We start from the raw sequence: 20,279 nt of genomic DNA on the forward strand, positions 1-20,279 counted from the left end.
TATATTTGAATCAAGAGATAGTCAAGGTCCACATTACATTTGGTTAATGTCTCCTACATTTCTTTTAATGTATCAAAATCCTCCCTCTCTCTTTTCTGATTTCTTTCTTTATTCTTATGATTATTCTGTTGTTGTTGAGGAAACTGGGCTGCCCATTCTGTAGAATTTTCCAGTCTGGATTTAGCTAGTTGTGTCCCTGTGGTGGGGTTTAATATATTCTTCTATCTTCTGTCTTTCTCTTCAACTGGTAGTTAGATCGAGAGCCTTAATCAGATTCAGGTTTGATTTTTCTGACAAGAATTTCCTGGGGCTGGTAATGTGGATTTCCTACAGCATGTCATCAGGAAACCTATAATACTGGGGGTTTCTTTTTTTTTTTCTTTCTTTCTTTCTTTTTTTTTTTTTTGTTTGCTTGTTTGTTTTTTGGGATTTTGGGGGTTTTTTTTGTTTGTTTGTTTGTTTGGTGATGTTGAATCTGTTCTGGGGATTCAGGTGTTAATGGCCTGACCCTTCCCTTACAATGCTCCCTCACGGGCCTTTGAGTTAATAGTTCCTACAGCTGTGATTTATTTTTATTTATTTATTTATTTATTTATTTTTTTTTAAAGATTTTATTTATTTATTCACGAGAAACAGAGAGAGAGAGAGAGAGGCAGAGACACAGGCCAAGGGAGAAGCAGGCTCCATGCCGGGAGCCCGACGTGGGACTCAATCCCAGGTCTCCAGGATCAGGCCCTGGGCTGAAGGTGGTGCTAAACCGCTGAGCCACCTGGGCTGCCCTGTGATTTATTTTTAATGTATGCTTTGATAATTCTATGACATTGGATCTTTCATATTCTTTAACTAAAAGCTAAATTCTCCCCTCCAAACACACGTATGTAACACAGTAGTGTGGGAAGAGCAGGAAATCTTCATCTCCATCTATTTGGTATCTGACTCCTCTCTAATAAATCAGTCACTCTTGGGTCTCATTTGCCTCCTCTGTAAAACGAAGTTGCTGCTGGATGATTAAGTTATGTTCTAACTCTTGAAATTCTGTGGTCGTAATTTCCCCAGATTGTCATAGGAATGATACTGGCTCCAGAAACAACATTCGGCCTTCGTCCGTGTATACACAGGTTCCACCCACTTCCCTGTCTAAATAGCTTCAAGGGTAAGAAGCCGGGAGCGAGAATTTTTGTTGTTCCTGTTGACCCATGACTAAAATTTTGGTACTCTAGCTGCTGAGGCTGCAGTATTAGTCCTGCAAGTTCGGAGTAGTCAAACCAGTATTCCTACTCTCCAGGCAGGGGGTAAAAACAACTCTATCAGTTCATCAAGCTTGATGGGCCTTTTTTGAATGATATTTGACATTTGAGTCAATGATGAGTTTCAGGGATTTTCAAGGATAACAGTCTCAAGGGCCGCCTCGGGTTATGCAGCTGACTTTGGCTCTGGCTGTGATCAGAGGGTCTTGGGATGGAGCCCTCCAGTCGGATGCCCTGCTCAGCAAGGAATCTGCTTCCCCTCTCCCTCTGCCCCTGCCCACCTCATGTGTGCAGGCTTGCTCTCTCACTCTCTCATGCGTGCACTCTATCTCAAATAAATGAATAAAATCTTCAAAAAAAAAAAAAAAAGGAAAGGAAACCGTTTTTGAGTTGTCCCTGGTCAGAGAGAAATCTACTTGCTAAGTGATTTTTGCATAACAGTAACTACAGTATTGTTACTATCTTTAGATGCCTGAATTTTCAGTTGCCTTACTTGATACACTATTGCCGTATAGCATGTATTTCTTGAGATATAAACAGAATAGTACATTTTATTTACCTTATATGCATGTGATTTGCAAGATAAATATACTTACAACATATATCAGATAACTAACGGTGCCCTCCAATCAGTATCCAGCACACACATAGACAAGAGAAACTGTAAATCATGGCTTTTGGTTAAAATTAAAAAATAAACAAATGAGCCATTAGAAAGGCACCCAGATTTCTCCTGTCAAAGGAACCCCGGGGTTTAAAAATTGAGCACAAAAATACCCATCTCTGTCCCATAAGATGGGTCTGCATTAAACCAAAGTAATAGTCTACCCAGGTTTTATGACCCAGGTTGCTCTTTGGGATCAGAGACAGATGTCCCAGGGACAGCCAGCGACCTACCCCTTTGTTTCATTTTGTAGATCTACACTCCCTGAGAAGATGTGAATTAAGTCTTTAGCTGAGAACTTTCTTCTTATCATCTAGAAAGCACATCATATTTCAAGTTTCGTTCTGATTATCATAGTCAGAATGAGAAGAATATTGAAGTAGAGGTATGAGGCTCAGGATAAAATCTGGATTCATTTGTGAACTGCCCCAGACGTAAACATGTTTTGGAAAATGCTTTATTGCTTAATATATAAACTGTTCTTTTGAAATATTTATAGTTAATTGCATATTAAAGAAAGTAAACCAGCCTGAGGTTGAAATTTATCTTCCACTCAATCCAGCAAAATATGCCTTTGGCCAACATGGTGGTTGTTGTTTTTTCCTGAAGTTTGCCCAGAAGCAAGAATACTTACTGGAAATTATACTCTTGATTAACGCTTTTTGGTGTGAAAGGATTTTAGCTGATACTGTGGAGGAATACAAAAGAGAAAATCTTGAAAGGCTGAGCCACAGAGTTCTCACTTTGGATGAAAGAGGTCCAAGGCTATTTCCTAAAATGGGATGTCATGTGGGATGACACTTGACGAGTTGCCATAGAGTTGTCACCCGGTGATATTGTGATGTGGGCTAGGCCAGGCAGCTGTTGGCAGGAGCGTCCTGGAAGAGAAGGTACATGGATGGGTCTTAAACACTTACTGCACTCTTAGTATTGAACCCAAAGTTTAAGAATAAATACACTTAAGAAGGTGTTCTGATGTTTTTAGGGGCCAAAGGAAGGGAAACAAATCCGCATATATGAATTTATACTCACATTCTGTCTTCTGTTAAAGAAAAACCAGAGCTGCGTAGTAGTTAAAGCAATGAGAACAGATTTTTATTCAGGACTGTTGCAGTAGAGGGAAGAGACCTCAATAGAACCGGGCTCAGTTCTGAATACAGCATCACGAAGTGGGAATTTCTAGTGAAGGAGAGAGGTAGGGGTCAGTGAGTAGAAAATCACTGACATCCAGGGTAAGGGAAAGATTATGGCTAAACTGACCTAGCAGGATTCTTGCTAAAATGGGATAATGCAGAGACAAACATAAAAGCCAAAAAGCCAGGGCTATTTGAAAAGTTGAGGGGAACTGAGTAGAGTTTGGTCAAGGAGAGAATCTTTGTCACCCCTTCCAAACTGGACTTGGTGCAGACTGCCATAAAAATTATGACTTTTAGGCAGCCCGGGTGGCTCAGCGGTTTAGTGCCAACTTCAGCCCAAGGCATGATCCTGGAGCCCTGGGATCGAGTCCCACATCGGGCTCCCTGCATGGAGCCTGCTTCTCCCTCTGCTTGTGTCTCAGCCTGTCTCTCTCTGTGTGTCTCTCATGAATAAATAAAATCTTTAAAAAAAAAAAACAGAAATTATGACTGTAATAAAATCATTAATGGAACAACAAAAATAAAATGACCAAATATTAGTGAGGGAAGATCAGGATAAAATATAATAGAAATCCTGGACCGAGAAAATCTCCTGCAAACAAGCATATAACCACCCCTGAGTTTCTTGGGGATGAGGACAAAGAGGGAGACAAAACATATTTTTCATTGCCTTAGAAAATGAAACATTCCAGTTTATCATGCAACAAGCGCTTTCTGGCTCTGGAATCTGAGAGCAACTTCTCCAGTGGGTGGTGTCATGAGTAGCACACGGGACAGTGTGATTCCAGTAAGTTCACAAAGAAGGCACAGAAGTTCTATTTATGGCTGTTTCTTGTATGGCTTTTTGATAAAAGCTGAGGCAAAATGTGAAGTTTTTCTTCTGTGACAAAAGTGCCCTGGGGATTCAGCTGAGTCCATGCTTTCTAGAGATCTATCTGGTACAGGGATAAAACGTGGAGAACCTCAAAGAACAAGGAGACCCTCCCAAAGATCATCTGTCTCACATGAACTCTGTCCAGACAGTTCGGAACTTGGGTCTCTAACAGGTAGCAGAGGGATGGATAATCCCTGTTATAAAGTGAAGAGAGACCTAACTGCTCCAGTTACTATGTGTGAGGTGGCTTTTTGTGGACCCCAAGGAGCCTGTGTCTCATTCTTACCAAAAAGAAGGCTGTACGGAGATGGGCCATAGGACACAAGCAGGTACTTTAGTCACACAGATTTTTTTTATTTTTCAGATTTGGCCTTTCTACTGGAACATTTGAAGGTCAATTTTACATCTGAGTTGATCCAATTGAATATCCCTGGAGGTTGTTTACAATTTTTCCATCATTATATAAAGTGTGTCTTTCCAAACCTTCCTTTCAATCTCTCTGATACTAGCATCTCTACCAAGTGGTTTCATCTACGGCACTTAAATTAGACCTCTTCTCCATAATGTACCAAAAAATACCTGTTTTCTTTTTTTTTTTTTTTTTAAGATTTTATTTATTTATTCACAAGAGACACACAGAGACACAGGCAGAGGGAGAAGCAGCCTCCCTGCCGGGAGCCTGATGTGGAACTCGATCCCAGGACTCCAGGATCATGACCTGAGATGAAGGCAGAGACTCAACCACTGAGCCACTCAGGTACCTCAAAATTATATTTTCCTGTTATTGAAAATTGCACAGGAAAAAAAATCATCCAGAGAGCTCATCATAAAAGTATTCAACATGATGGTTTTTGAAGAGATACTTGGTGATCAACAGTGTTTTATGTGTAGTGGGAGTCACTGGGCTTTATCTCATTGACATGACTTCTACCCTCTTATTTCCTCCCTGGACAGACATATAGGACCTACTGAGACTGTGCTGTCCAAGGTGAGAGCCATCACCCATATGTAGCTACTTAAATTTAAATTAATTAAAACCAAGTAAAATGGAAAATTCAGCTCTACTAAAAATTCAGTTGCACTAGCCACATTTAAAGTGCTCAGTAGCCATGTTTGGCTAGTGGCTGGAGTACTGGAAAATGCAGAGACAGAGAGAGAGTGACAACATCTTCATTACCACAGAAAATTCTACTGGGCAGCACTGCTCCAAGAAATATAATGTATGGGCTGTTAGTACAAGAAATCATATCTGTAAAGTCACAGCTACGTGGATTAATGAAATTGGTGACAATCACAATATATGTGAGACCCAAAGAGAAATATTTTTGGTCTAACAAATAAAAAATGATTAAAACAGTAGTCATTGGGGGCTAGAGGTGGAAATTGTGTGTATTAATTATAAAGATTGTAATCATAAAGGTCCAGGAGAAGGACAACCATCTGACCAGAATACAGTGTGACAGGAAATGCCCAGAAGGGGATACTTGGTGGACCTTTCTATTTATTGCACACACAAAAAAATTGTTTTGTGGTCCAATCATTCTAGAAAGGTTGAGTTACATGAAATCAGAATGATTGATTTTAATTTTCAGGACTTCTCTGAGTCTTTTGCATTCTAATATCTCTAAGGTTTGGGCAAAGTTCCTCAGTTTCATTTGAATTTGGGATCTTTTTCTAAAGTGGGTCATGTTCTGGGGAAACCGTCTGCTTTAGCACATGGTTGAGGACAGGCTCTGGTTTTGATTCTCTGGCCTGCCGGGGCCATGCTTATCCCCAAACATCCTTATAAATAAAAATACTTAGCACAAGCTCCTCTGCTAGGTCAGTCAATGACATTTCCCTGGTTTGCAGGTGCTTACCAGTCATTTCTTACTCTGGTGTGATCTCTTTGGATGCCAGTATTCCATGTTCTGGTGGACATATATGCCCATAAATTGTGCTCCACAAAAACAATAGACCCACAGATGGTGGCAAAATGTCACACAAGCATTTCAAACTGGCTGTCAAAAATCAAATTTTACACCAAGGAGGAGAAAATGGTGAAGGAAACAGAAGTTAAGGATGAGTAGAAGTCCTATAACATTGTGTTAAAGTGCATGATAAAGTCACTGTAACCTGGGAGGATTGGTCAAAGTACCTGAATAGTAGCCAGAAGTACCAAAGGCCTGGGCATGCAGTAACTTCTAAAAGTTTAAGAGAATAAGGGTACCTGGGTGGCTCAGTCAGCTAAGCATCTGACTCTTTTTTTTAAAAAAAGATTTTATTTATTTATTCATAAGATACACAAAAAGAGAGGCAGAGACACAGGCAGAGGGAGAAGCAGGCTCCATGCAGGGAGCCCGACGTGGGACTTGATCCCAGGTCCCCAGGATCACGCCCTGAGCTGCAGGCGGCGCTAAACCGCTGAACCACTGGGGCTGCCCAAGAAATACATTTAATTTCATTATTTTTCTCTATTGTTTTTCTACTCCCTATTTCTTTTTCTTTTTCTTTTTTTTAAATTTATGATAGTCACAGAGAGAGAGAGAGAGAGAGAGATAGGCAGAGACACAGGCAGAGGGAGAAGCAGGCTCCATGCAGGGAGCCTGATGGGGGACTCCATCTCAGGGCCCCAGGATCTCATCCTGAGCTGAAGGCAGATGCCTGACCAACTGAGCCACCCAGGCACCTTGTATCTGACTCTTGATTTCAGCTCAGGTCATGATCTCAGAGTCCTGGGGTTGGGGCCCCAATCAGGCTCCACACTCAGGTGCTCTTTCTGTCTCTCTTTCTCTAAAGTAAATAAATAAATCTTAAGAGTTTAAGAGAATAAAAGAGCAGTTGTCAGTGTACAAGAACTCATCTTCATGAGGAATATGCAACACTTATGGTGCTAATTTGCTTATAGCTCCCACCTCCAGGATGCATCCTCTGGACTCAATGTGGGTCAAGTAGAACTCTTGCAATACAATTGCTCCCATTTGCTGAGTGCTTCCTACGTCCTGAGGATGAAGCTAAGCCCTTTTCAGGAACTATCTTGTTTAATCCTCACAACAACACTAGAGGATTATATTGTATCCTTACCCCTTTTATAGAAAATAAAACTGAGGTATGGCAAGAATAAATAACTTGACCATGGTCATACCTCTAGTAAACTGTAGAGCTAGGACTCAGAGTTCACCTTCAGAGTCTGAGCTCTCAGTCCGATATTATAGTGGCTGATATATTATATACAGTTTTTTAAAGTTGTATACTCTAACTTCCTTCATACTGCGGAGGAGAATTTAACAACCTGTCTGAACTGGGTCATGGTGGGCAGAATGAGAAAGAAGGCATGCCTAAGAAGAGATCGTTGGGAAGAAGCTAAGCCATTGAGTCTTTGATATATTTTATCTTCCTTGCTAATTTGTGGGCGGTTGGTAGCAGCAAATGACCGGTGAGATAGTGCTGTGGAGTGGCCTGAGTTTATTGTATCATATCTCGGCTTTCCTCCAGGACATCTCCATGTGAACATTTCTCTGACGCCTCAAACTTAACACTTAAAAAACCAGGCTCCACTGGGTATTATTCTATATGTTGGCAACTGGGATTTAAATTAAAAAACTAAAAATAAATAAATACAATCTGATTTAAAAAAAAAAAAAAAAAAAAAAACAGGCTCATCATCTCCCCTTCAAATAGTGATAGGAAGTTCTCGGTCCTTCACTTCTGCACTGACTCAGCTTTTTGACAATACCACATTCTCCAACCAATCTATCATTTTCTTGTCAATTTTTTTAAAAAGATTTTATTTATTTATTCATGAGAGACACACAGAGAGAGGCAGAAACACAGGCAGAGGGAGAAGCAGACTCTCTGCGGGGAGCCCAATGTAGGACTCCATCCCAGGACCCCGGGATCACGCCCTGAGCTGAAGGCAGACCCTAAACCACTGAGCCACCCATGTGCCTCTCGTCAATTCTTTGGTCAATAGCGCTGAAAAAAAGTGCTTTGTCTTTACCATCTGTACTTTATCAACTTTAACCCAGGTCTGATCAGAGGTAGGTCAGTCTATCCTTGCACATAACATAGGAAAATAAACACCATTTTACATGTTGAATGCAAGACTCAGGACTAGGTTCTAGAACTGCTTTTAATTTCAGTTACTGCCTGGAAGAAGAGCTTATAATCGAGGACATCAAAGTTTAATCATCTCTTTAGCGTTCAGAGAGTGAATGCCAAGCAATTCTATTAACAGATAAACTTGTTCAGTTGATCTAGAGGTTGTTTTCTTCTCTAGACCCTCCCAAATGCAGTCTGGCTCAAAGTCATTTTTTTTTTTCTTAGAGATGTACTGCATTGAGTTAAAAGTTGGCATTTAATAGTCAGTTTTTCGCCTAAAAATCTCTTAGGGCTTTCCTGCTTTATAGAGAGACACCTGGACTTGAATTTAGTGATAGTTTGAACATGGGAAGAGTTTCAGAAGAGCAGCAGATTGTAAGTAGACCACGGGGGAAATGCTAATAAAGGACAATTGCGAGTGCACCTGGGTGGCTCAGTTGGTTAAGGGTCCAACCCCTGATCTCAGCTCAGATCATGATCTCAGGATTGTGAGATGGAGCTCTACACAGGGCTTCACGCTGGACATGGATTTTCTTTCCTCCTCCCTCTGCCTCTCCCCAACTTAAAAAAAAGTATCATTGCTTATTTCTAATATTTATTGTTGTAAGTATTTGGGATTCATCAGTAAATAAAATAAAGTCCCTGCTCTTATAAAGCTTACATTTAAATCTAGGAGGAGTTAAAAATCACAAATTGGAAAGAAACATTTTAAATAATAAAGCCAAACGTGAAAAAAAATTCTAGTTTATATATATTGATGTGCTTGGGAGTTTAACAACTGGTTCTGGAACAATTAAAGAGACCTGGCTTGTGGTGTTTGCTGATTTCCATGGTGTAAATACACCCACTACGGCCAATTTCAGCTATCAACAAGATGTCACTGAGTGCAGAATTAGGAACACATGTGCAAACACAGCTCTCAGGAACTGGTGTGAGCCAACTCCAGCACACCATTGGATCTGAATCAACTCTATTATAATTTAGATTTTCAAAAAAAAAAAAAATTAGATTTTCAGACAGCTCAATGAAGAAAGGTTAAAAAAAATTGGAAAAAAAAACCCTAAAATATATATAAGTTTTACATAACAAATGTGTAAAACAAATCTCCTATTCCTCTACCATCTCATATAAAAAGGAATGAGAAAACCCAAGTAGAGGTCACAAGTTCTATAAAAGTTCTATCAGTTTACCATTTAAACCTTTAAAACTGGAGAAAACTTTGTCAAATACCTTGTGGTCATTCTGAAATCCTGCAGATTCATTCTCATCTAAATGGTACAGTTGGGCAGCCCGGTGGCCCAGTGGTTTAGTGCCTGCCTTTGGCCCAGGGCGTGATCCTGAGGCCCCGGGAATCAAGTCCCACATCCGGCTCCCTGCATGGAGCCTGCTTCTCCCTCTGCCTGTGTCTCTGCCCCTCTCTTTCTCTCTCTCTGTCTCTCTCTGTCTCTCATGAATAAATAAATAAAATCTTTTTTAAAATAAATAAATGGTACAGTTAATCACAAAATTCTAGACATATGTTTTTTTCCCATCGTAACAATGGCCATTTATTGAGTCCCTAATCTAGACCAGATATTTTCATGCATTTCCTGTACAGTAAGCCTACAAAGTAGCCATTATCCCATTTTAGAGATGAAGAAACTGAAGCCCTGAGATTAAGAGACCTAACATCTCCTAGGAGTAAACTCGATCTTGGACTCAATTCAATGTCCCCCTGATTCAAAAGCCTGTGGTTTGTTTGTTTTCCTGTCAAATGCCTTTGGTTGGTGAGCAGGTTCAAAATACAAATCTAATTTTCATAAATACTTGATATATTCATTAATTCTCTGAGCATTTAGGGCTTAGGACTCTCCCGTAAGGTAAGATGTACTTTGAAAGCAATGGAATCAGGTCCCTTGGTAGAGGTTTATACTTCAGCTGCCCCCAGAGCACCATGGTAACACAGCATCCCTCACTAGGCCTCCAGGCAGGACCACTGGTGATTATTCCTTTCCTTATGGCTCCTAGATTGTTGAATATTCCAAATATTTCACTTGGTGGGCACCCAGGTGTGCAGGGTCAACTCTGGGCAGTAAAACAAAAATACCTCTCCTTAACCCTGCCTTTAAGTAGCTCACAGCTTCCGTGCTGTGATGCCACGGCCCCTCCCAGTGTTACATGTGACACCAAGACCCTGAATCAGTCCTGTGACCCCTCAAAAGGAGCTGCTATTTTAAACAAATACAACATAATAGAATTTTTATGACCGGGTAGGACTTTAGAGGCTACCTGGTTCAATGCCTCATGTCAGAGACAAAGAAGTTGGGCTCAGTGACTTCCTGCAAGTCATACAAGTAGTTAGCAACCCAGCCTAGGAGCCACCTGAGGTCTGATCCCAAGTCAGGTGCTCTTTCCACAGAGCCACGTGGCAGTCCCTGAAGAGGAAGGCAGCACGGGACCCGTCCCCCCGGAGGACACCTTTGACAGAGTTTAATGCCTTTGGGCAAAGCGAATGGATAGTATAAAAAGCTCTCTGAAACCCCAAGTTGTTGTTTTTTAAGGTTTTATTTATTTATTTGAGAGAGAGAGAGGGCACCAGCAGGGGCTGGGTAGGGGGTGGTTGGGAGGCAGAAGGAGAAGGGGAAGGAAACTCCTCATCAAGCAGTGAGCCAGAGGTAGGGCTCTATCCCAGGACCCCGAGATCATGACCTGAGCTGAAGGCAGATGCTTAACCCACTGAGCCACCCAGGTGCCCCTGGACTTCCAAGTTTTAATAACATAACTAGTAAAGGGCACAATAATGACATTTATAGAACATTTTTACATGATTGAAAATTCCTTTACATTATCAGTAGCATTATATTTGCTACTGATAATAGCTTATATATATATATATGTATATATATATACATATATATATATATATATAACATTTTATAATTTGTGGAACTTTCTCACAGATCATCTTATGATTATGGAACTTACTAGTAACCAGGGATTAGTGTCTCCATTTTATAGACAAGGACACTGAAGTTCAGAGAAGTACAGATGTCTTGCCACATGATAAATGACAAAAATAGGACCAGAGCCCACGTCTGCCTCCAAATCCAGTGCTCCTTTCTCCTGATCTCTGAGAAGAGGCATCAGAGTAGCAAATTTTGATATATTTGAATTAAAGAAAACTGAGGCACAAATCTCTCCTTTAGGGACTTTATTCCAGAGCACATATACAATCTGCAGCAGAGTTGGTCCAAGACCTAATCAACTGAAGACGTTCTCACAACTACAACATAGGACTTCCCTCACCTTTGAGGTGATCCTACAAACAGAACACTATTTATATATACCAAAAACAAGCAAGCCTCTCCAAATTTGGCAAATTTCATTCTGCTAGACAATGCCACTGGAAAATCTAATATCTCAAATGCATCTGTGCTCCTGCCAAATTTGAATCACATGCATCCGTGACTTTTTCCATCCCTCGCAGAACAAGTTGGAATCTTTTGGATGGTGTGTCTCCCATAAGTAGAGGTAAGAGAGGTTCTTTCTCTCATGAGCCTCATGGTGAAATAATTATTTGGCAATTAACAAGCAAAATCTTTCCTGCCAGTTTGGAATTGTACCAAGAAAAGAGCTGGTGGAAATTCCAATATGCAGTTCAGAATTTGACCCTCAAAATATGAATTTTAAGAGATTATGGTTTGAAGGAAAACGTTCTCTTTTCATGAGGGTGGGATGTAACTTCAGTATATCTGGTAGGGTGTATGCTTGCTTTCCTCCCTTGTGTCTGGAGAGAGAAGATTTTTAATATTTATCTCAGGAGATCATCACATAACTAAGACTGGCATGATCAAGGCTAACTGTCAGAACTTGTAGCTCTTATTTAACTGGATGGTGATAATTTGTTTTATTATCTGCAACTGTATCAGAAATATTTACTATTATAAATGTATACCTAGATTGTGTATTGTAAAAGTTTCGAAGTAGAATCCATTAACCCTGATGCAACTATTAAAGAAATACACAAACATTTTAGACTTTGTGGAAATAGAGAAAGGCATAAAAAAAAGAAAAACATCACCCTAAGGCATTTGACATATTCTGAAGGGTGCAATTGAAACAGTTGGATAAGCAATCTTTCATTTTGGTTCCAACCTTTTTGGAGATACCATTTTCCCCTAGGCCAGCTATATTATGGCATTTATTCTAATCTGCTTCCAATCCAAGCTGTGTAGCCTTGGCCAAATAGTATCTCAGCATATTCCAGAATCCTAGCTACATAACATGTAAAGTGTTTATCTCATAGCTAAATAAATTTTAACAACCCTCCTATATAAAATTTAGTTTTTAGATTATGTAATTTGTTTTTCTTAAAGATTTACTTCTTTATTTTTAGAGAGAGAGTGTGTGTGTGTAAGCATGTACGAACTGGAGGAGGGGGAAGAGGGAGAGGGAGCAAGAGAATCTCAAGCAGGTGCCCCACTGAGCAGGGAGCCCAACACGGGACTTGATCCCAAGACCTGGAGATCATGACCTGAGCCAAAACCAAGAGTCAGATGCTCAACTGACTGAGCCACCTGTGATTGGGTGCCCTGTGATTTGGGGTTTTCTCAAGTGCCATACTGCTTTTGGAAGTTCTCCCTATAGAGAATGTAGGATTTCTAGAGACACCTACAACAATTAAGGAAAAGATGTCATGGATCTGCTCTGGTTGCTTGGAACAAAGCTGCAGAAGTCACTTTTACTTGCATGAGTCTGAAGCTCTAAACCGTTTCTTAGTACTAAAACTCTGTAAATAGGCAAGGTACAGAGATTTGCTAAGTACGTGAGACTATCTCAATGAGGTATGCTGATGTTAGATATGAAACAAATACACAGGGTAGCCAATAGTTTAAATAAATAATCGAATACATTTAATCCATGGTTTTAAGTTGATGATATATGAAGACACATTATACTGCTTCTCAGAATACTTTGAGAAAAGCTATTATGCCAAGCAAAATAATTTAAAAACCTGTATAGAAAGCTGGCATTTGCGTTCATTCTGCATGCCAGAATGCAATAAAACAAATCTGCTTGTCTAAATGCTCCTTGTTGAATCACACAGCTTCTTTCTTCTTGCCAATTTGTTTGCCAAGTTTGATTGATTACTTGAGACAGTCATTTTCACCTCTAGCTTTTGAGGTTTTCCTGTCCGTACATGCTACCTGATTCTCCAAGAACGTGTTCACTCTGTTTCAGGTGTCATCAGACTATAGGAGTTTGTTTGAGATTAAAAAGACCCGGAAAGCTATGTCTCTCTTTCCAACAACATGGAACTCTTCCCAAGATTACCAAAAATCGAGTGGCATTTCACCTGCAGGGAAGAGCCATTTCTGACTCAAGAGAGGTTGGTGGAATGTGCTAGACTGTTCTCCCCAGAGGATGAAACCCTGTAATTATTCATTATACCGGTTGTGTGACTGTCACTTATGGTAACACAGTCTTGAAAATAAACAGACACATTCACAGCTTTTTGTATACTGACATTCTTTCACTGGGTCTCCAGTCTTTGGTGTCAGTCTCCTTGCTTTGGGAAACACTAAAAAATTAACAAGAGACTTCCTGTTTTAAGATGATTGAAGGATGTTCCCACCTCCTTCTCTTGAAAATCAACCAAAAACCAAAAAGGAATGTAAAAATTAGAGACACAAATTCCATCTTTGATAAAGTCAGGAAACTTCTGAAACCCCAAACCCATACCCTACTCTTCCCCGACAAAGAAACTGGCTTATCACTTGATCACATGATGGTGAGGCCCAACAGTCCACAACTCCTTTTTCCAGTCCTACCCCACCCCACCCCAGCACACACACACTCACATACCACATACACACACACACACACCCTCACACACACACAAATACACACTCACACCACACCATATCCCGCACCACACACACTCCCTCCATATACACTCACACATGGTCACACACACAAATATACCACATGCTCACACACATAAACACATACCACACACTACACACCTACACAGGAACACACTCAACTTCCAATCAGCTTTTTTGCGTCCCATTCTTAAATATAAGAATTAAGGACTGGTAGGCATTTGAGCAAATGTTTCAATAAATAAGAGGCTAAAGCTAACCATGAGAATAAAAGAATTCAGAGGAAATGAGCCAATATTAATATGAGTTATTAATATTATGAGAGAGATAAGAAAAGATATTGCATCCACCAAACAAAAACAGAAATTTATTTATTTTAAAAAAGGCATCATCAGAGAATAAGAAAGATCTCATCTCTTGGAAATTAAAAATACATAGCCAAGTAGATTTTTTTAAGCCACTGGAAGGATTGAAAGATAAAGTTGAGGAAATTCTTCTGAAGTAAAATAGATAGGAATGCAAAAGAAGAAAAATGTTGATTATCTAAGAAGTCCAACACCTGAGTAATAGGAATTCTACAGAGAAAAAACTGAGAAAGAAATGATCAGAGAAGCAATATAAGGAAATCCTTCAAACTGAACCACACAAGTCCCCAGAATGAAAGACTTATTAAGTACCCAGCACAATGCATGATGAGAAAATCCAGAATACGACATATTACAGTGAAAGTTTAGAACATCAGGTAAAAAAGGTCATTAAAACTTCTGGAGAGACAAAAGGGGCCAGATATTAAGGATTCAGATGCCATATCAAAATAGCAGAGACAACTCTTTTTACTTTCTTAATGGTATCTCTTGAAACACAAAAGCTTTAAATTTTAATATAGGCCAAATGATTTTCTTTCATTGCTTGTGCTTTTGATGTTGTATCTAAAAAACCACTGCTCAATCCAAGACCACAAAGTTTACTCTTATATTTTCTTATAAGAATTTTATAGTTTTAGCCCTTACATTTAGGTCTATGAGCCATTTTGACTTAATTCTTTTGTAAATGGTGTGAGGTAGGGGTCTACCTTCATTCTTTTCATATCTATATATCCATTGTCCTGTCACTGTTTCAGTCAGTAGAGCATGTGACTCTTGATCTTGGGGTCATGAGTTCAAGTCCCACATTTGGAAAGAGCCTATAAAAAAGAAAGAAACTAAGAAGAAAGTAAAAAGTTCATAGAATAGAAGAAAACATTTACAAATAATGTGTGTGATAAGGGACTTATATCTATGATATCAAAAGAACTCATACAACTCATCGCAAAAAGGTAGCTCAATTTAAAAATGGGCAAGTGATTTGAATAGACATTTCTCCAAAAAAGATATACAAATGGACAATAAGCACATGAAAATCTCTTCAAGATCATTAGTCCTTAGGGAAGTGCAAATCAAAACCACAATGAGATACCACTTCAAGCCCACTAGAATTCCTAAAATTAAAAAGAAAAGTATTGGCAAGGATGTGCAGAAATCGGGATCTTCATATATTGCTAGTGGGAGTATAAAATGGTGCAGTCACTTTGGAAAACAATTTGGCAATTCCTCAAAAAGTTAAAAATAGAGTTACACTATGTTAGACAATTCCACTCCTAGGTATGTACCCAAAAGAATTGAGAGCCTATTCACACAAAAACTTGTTCATGAATGTTCAAAATTATTTATAATAGTCCCAAAGTGGAAGCAACACAAATGTCTATCAATTGATGAATACATAGAACTGTGCAGTGTGAAGCCCTCTTGTTTGAGTCAAGAAGACACGGGCAACCCGGGGCAACCTCTCTGACCTCTGATTTGGTCATCTGTAAATATGAGGTAATGATTATTATTCCAAGGGCTATGTATTATATAGCTCATTGGGTTGTTTTGAGGATTAAATAAGATACTGTGTAAGATAGTGACAGCCACATAAGAACCAATCAATATCAGTTTCCTTCCTCTGATTTTTTTACAGTGCACCTCAACACCTTTTTTTCCTTAACTCTCAAAGAACCTAAAACAACCTTCCATGGTATTTTTTTCTGCATTAATTCAAGTTCTTTTTTCTCACTTTGAGGGATGTTTGATCATCTGTCCAGATAAATGATCTCTTCTACAATTATCTAGATCACCTTCATTCCATCCTTCCCTCCCTTTCTGTATTGCAAATACACAGAAAGGAAGAGTAATAATGTAACCAGTTCCTTAGTACTGCCAATAAACATCTTAATATTTTCCCATGTTTACCTCAAATACTTCTTTCTAAAAAGTCATGTGATAGAGTTGAAGACCGTTATTTTGAAACTGAAGTACATCATTCCAAGCCATGTTTTTAAGCTTTCATTGCACTTTACACATGGGTGTCTACGATATATGATATCGTTTTGCAAATTTTTAAAGTTAAAGAAAATGTGTCATGCTCTTTGGAGAATTCTATGACTTGCTTTTTTCACCTGGCATTGTTCTTGAGATTTATCCCAAGCTGGTTCATTTTAGTATCCATATAAAATTCCATTATACGAATATGTAGCAACATACTCTACATTCCTGTGAGAGACATTTAGGTTGTATCCACTTTTTAACTGTTAACAACAATCAGGCGATGAACATTTTTGAACAGCTCTCCTTGTCTCTATGCTCCAGAATTTCTCTGGAGTAGCAATTCTCAAACACTTTTGCCTCAGGACTCCTCTTCAGTCTTAAAGTTTTTGTATATGTGTATTAAAGCTACTGGTGTTTGTCACATTAGAGATTAAAACTGAGAAAATTTAAAAATATTTATTAATTCATACATTTAAAATAGCAATAATAAACCCATTGCATGTTGTTACATTCAAACTATGCATAGCTTTAAATTTATAAGATATTGTCAAATTGGGGACACCTGGGTGGCTCAGTGGTTGAGCGTCTGCCTTTAGCTCAGGTCGTGATCCTGGGGTCCTGGGATTGAGTCCAGCATCAGGCTCCCTGCAGGGAGCCTGCTTCTCCCTCTGCCTGTGTCTCTCATGAATAAATGAATCAAATCTTTTTTTTTTAAAGATACTGTCAAATTGTTCTCCAAAGTGACCAAATGCATATTTTCATTCTAGTATGGAAGATTCCTGTTTCTTTAGATATTCTCTAACACTTGATGTGATAGGGCTTGTTGATTTCTGCCACTGATGATTAGGAAAGGTCATTTCATTATTGTTTAAATTTCCATTTCCAACAACAACAAGATCCTTTATTAACTCTTCTCAAATTACCAAGTTTGATTATGCCAGGGTCGTGATGTAGGCTGCTTTATAAAATTTTGTAATTCACTTTATAAAAATGTTAACAAACATTATGGTGCTGACTTGGAGTCAGAAATGCAGCATGAATTCATGGTCTTTAAATCCTCAGATAAAGACATGATTCTGTTTGTAAGTGTGTATGTTCTGTAGTTCTGTCTGCTGGAAGGACCTAGACACCCAAGAGTAGCAAACGCACCCACTGCTCAGATGTCAGAGTCTAAGTACTGTTTTCCACTAGAAGAACTGGTGCTTCTTGAAAAAAATGGCTGATTACAAATCTGAGGCAGGGAGAGTAACAAGATGAACCTGAAACACTTTATTAGTCTATCAACTGACGATTAAAATAAAGAAGGGAGGGACGCCTGGGTGGCTCAGCAGTTGAGCATGTGTCTTCGGCTCAGGGCATGATCCCAGAGTCCCAGGATTGGGTCCCACATCGGGCTCCCTGCATGGAGCCTGCTTTTCCCTCTGCCTGTGTCTCTGCCTCTCTCTCTGTGTCTCTCATGAATAAATAAAAATTTTAAAAATAAATAAATAAAATAATATAATATAAAGAAGGGGCAGCTGGCTGGCTCAGTCTGACAAAGATGTGACTCTTGATTTCGGGATCGTGAACTCCACATTGTATAGAAATGACTTAAATGGATAAATAATTTTTTAAAAAGACATAAAGAAGTGTCTAAAGTGTGATGAAGACATATTGAAAGGACATAGGAACCAACTTGGAGGAGTTTCCACTGACCAAGAGTTGGGAAATGTTGAACATCAAGATCAATAATGATGATAATGGATTGTAACCCTCTGAGTAAAATAAGAAGCCATTGGTCCACACTGATTAAACAGCATAGAGGAAATGAGGGATAACTTATGTAACTAAGAAAGTTAGAGAGAATGGTGCTCTATGAAAATTACCGTTGTGCATCCATCACACAAATAACCAATTTGGCAAGACTCGTCGATGACACTTGTGGAATCTCACCACAAATTTGGGAGAACCTTCCGGGAACACTTACCACGAGCTGGGCAATGTATGTTTCATCATCTGAGCTCAGTGAGGTGGCTCCAGTTGTGGTTACCCCCATTTCACAGATTAGGAGACTGACATTTACTGGAGACAGGACTGAGATCCAGCCATAGCTGTCCCTGCTCCCTGCGCCCTGCAGCCTCCTCCTGGGCCTGGCAGGGACTCTGGGGTGGCTCCAGCCACAGGGCAAGCTGGTCTTCGGTGTCCTGAGCTCTGGCGGGAAGAGATGGGAGGGTCCAATCTGTGGAGAGGACACAGGGTGGTTTGCAGGAGCAGCCGGGCGAGCCGGAGGGGTGCTGCAGTCAGGGTGACGGCTGTTTGGACAGGCCCATGTTTAGTTATCCCCAGGCCACACCCCCTTCCTCTAATTCAAGCTCAAGTCTCTTGCTTTGCCTTTAAAAGCAGAGGTAGGGAAGATGTGGCCTGAATTAGCCAGATATTCATCTCATCTTTCCATTTAGCAAGGCCTACGTAAACATGGACTCGAACTACCCCTGTCAGCAGAACTCTTGTGTATCTTTCTTCCGGAAGTGGCCCCGAAGCCCAGGGTTGATCTCTTGTATTATCTGTTTACATCAGGGCCTATTTACACCCGCCTCAGATTCAGCTGTTCCCTGTTATCTCTGCGTAGATTTTATAAATAGCTACAGAGATACACCACAGGAAGAGAAGAAAATTTCCATCGTGCCACTTCAATGGTTAAATATAAACATCAAAAATGTACCACACTTGTTATAATCCTGTTTTGAGAATGCTTATTATTATCATTATTATTATTATTATTATTATTTTAGGTACATTATGAGAATAGAATGGATGCAAGGCCCCTGTCTCTGGATATTCCCAATTTATCTGTTTCCTGCTTTAGAGTGTAAATTCCTTGCCATTATGCGAGTACATGATGGTCAGTGGAGTTTGTTGAATAAGTGAAGATCTTGTGCTATCAATTTTTTAATCAACAGATCACCAATTTTAGAAGCTCCGGAAAAAATAAGGAGACAAACTCCTAGAGAAGTATAGCAAATGGAAATTGTAGCAATCAACAGTCAAGATGACCAGCTGGCTTTTGACCAATTTGATTATTTTGCTAAAATGTCATTTCCCTCTACCCTGGTTTTTAAATCGTTTTTTTTTTTAATTTATTGCTTTTCATGCTGCTTTATTTCCCTGGATTTTTTAAGTACATTTTTTTAAAGTTTATATATTTATTTATGTAAGTAATCTCTACACTCAACGTGGGCCTCAAACTCACAACCCTGAGATCAAGAGTTGCAGGCTTGGGGTGCCTGGGTGGCTCAGTTGGTTAAACGTCTGCCTTCGGCTCAGGTCATGATCCCCAGATCCTGAGATTGAGCCCCACATTGGGCTCCCTGCTCAGGGAGGAACTTGATTCTCCCTCTCCTGCCCTTCCTTGTTTGCGCTCGTTCTCTCTCTCTCTCTCTCTCTCTCTCTCTCACCTTTTCTCAAATAAATAAAATTTTTAAATTAAAAAAAAAAAAAGAGTTACAGACTGAGCCGACCAGGGCACCTACCTGGATTTAAAGTGGCATTTTTAGAGATTATTTATTAAAGTGGTATTATAAGTATCTAATCAAATATCAAAAAAATCTATTAACTTCTGTTTACAACATGCTCCTTGTTCTTAATGGATAGTTTCATGTTTTTCTGTTGGAATAAAAATTAAAGGAGTATCACCTCTTAAAGCAAAATGATTCATCACAGTAATTAACAGAAAAGGGCGGGGCACACATAGGACGGTCATACCCTTGGAGTTCAGTGTCACTGAGAAGTACTGTGTACCCCTTTGATGCCATAGAGGGCCGATATGTCTGAGATACACACTTGGTGTTGCAGGAAGAAGTTTGGACAAATCCATAAAGCCTTGGGCTTCTATAACTTAAAATACATTTGATATAAACTCTCCCCATCCCAACTCATCCCAAATTCTGATATTTTTGTCCGGTGCTAAGAAGAAATTAAACCAAACTAGATGTGTTTTCACTCTTCTCCCTAAGCATGGAACATATAAGCTTCATGTTAACTAATCTCTACTACAGTCTCTTTGCAATAAATTATTGCTTTTATTTACCTT

At 39.5% G+C, this 20,279-nt stretch overlaps 1 long non-coding RNA gene across 2 annotated transcripts; it reads left to right on the top strand.

The window, feature by feature from the left end:
* The first annotated feature begins 632 nt into the window (after window positions 1–632).
* Window positions 633–13,485, top strand: LOC125752778 (uncharacterized). 2 transcript variants are annotated; one of them, XR_007403066.1, is made up of 5 exons: window positions 633–1,153; window positions 2,165–2,801; window positions 4,876–4,909; window positions 11,187–11,511; window positions 13,222–13,485. It is a non-coding gene; the product is annotated as an uncharacterized LOC125752778 (long non-coding RNA). The 2 variants fall into 2 exon arrangements; XR_007403067.1 differs by lacking the exons at window positions 633–1,153; window positions 2,165–2,801; window positions 4,876–4,909 and adding an exon at window positions 3,500–4,678.
* The last annotated feature ends 6,794 nt before the right edge of the window (window positions 13,486–20,279 follow it).

This window comes from Canis lupus, chromosome 17, assembly GCF_003254725.2.
Source record: "Canis lupus dingo isolate Sandy chromosome 17, ASM325472v2, whole genome shotgun sequence".
Lineage (NCBI taxonomy): Eukaryota > Metazoa > Chordata > Mammalia > Carnivora > Canidae > Canis > Canis lupus.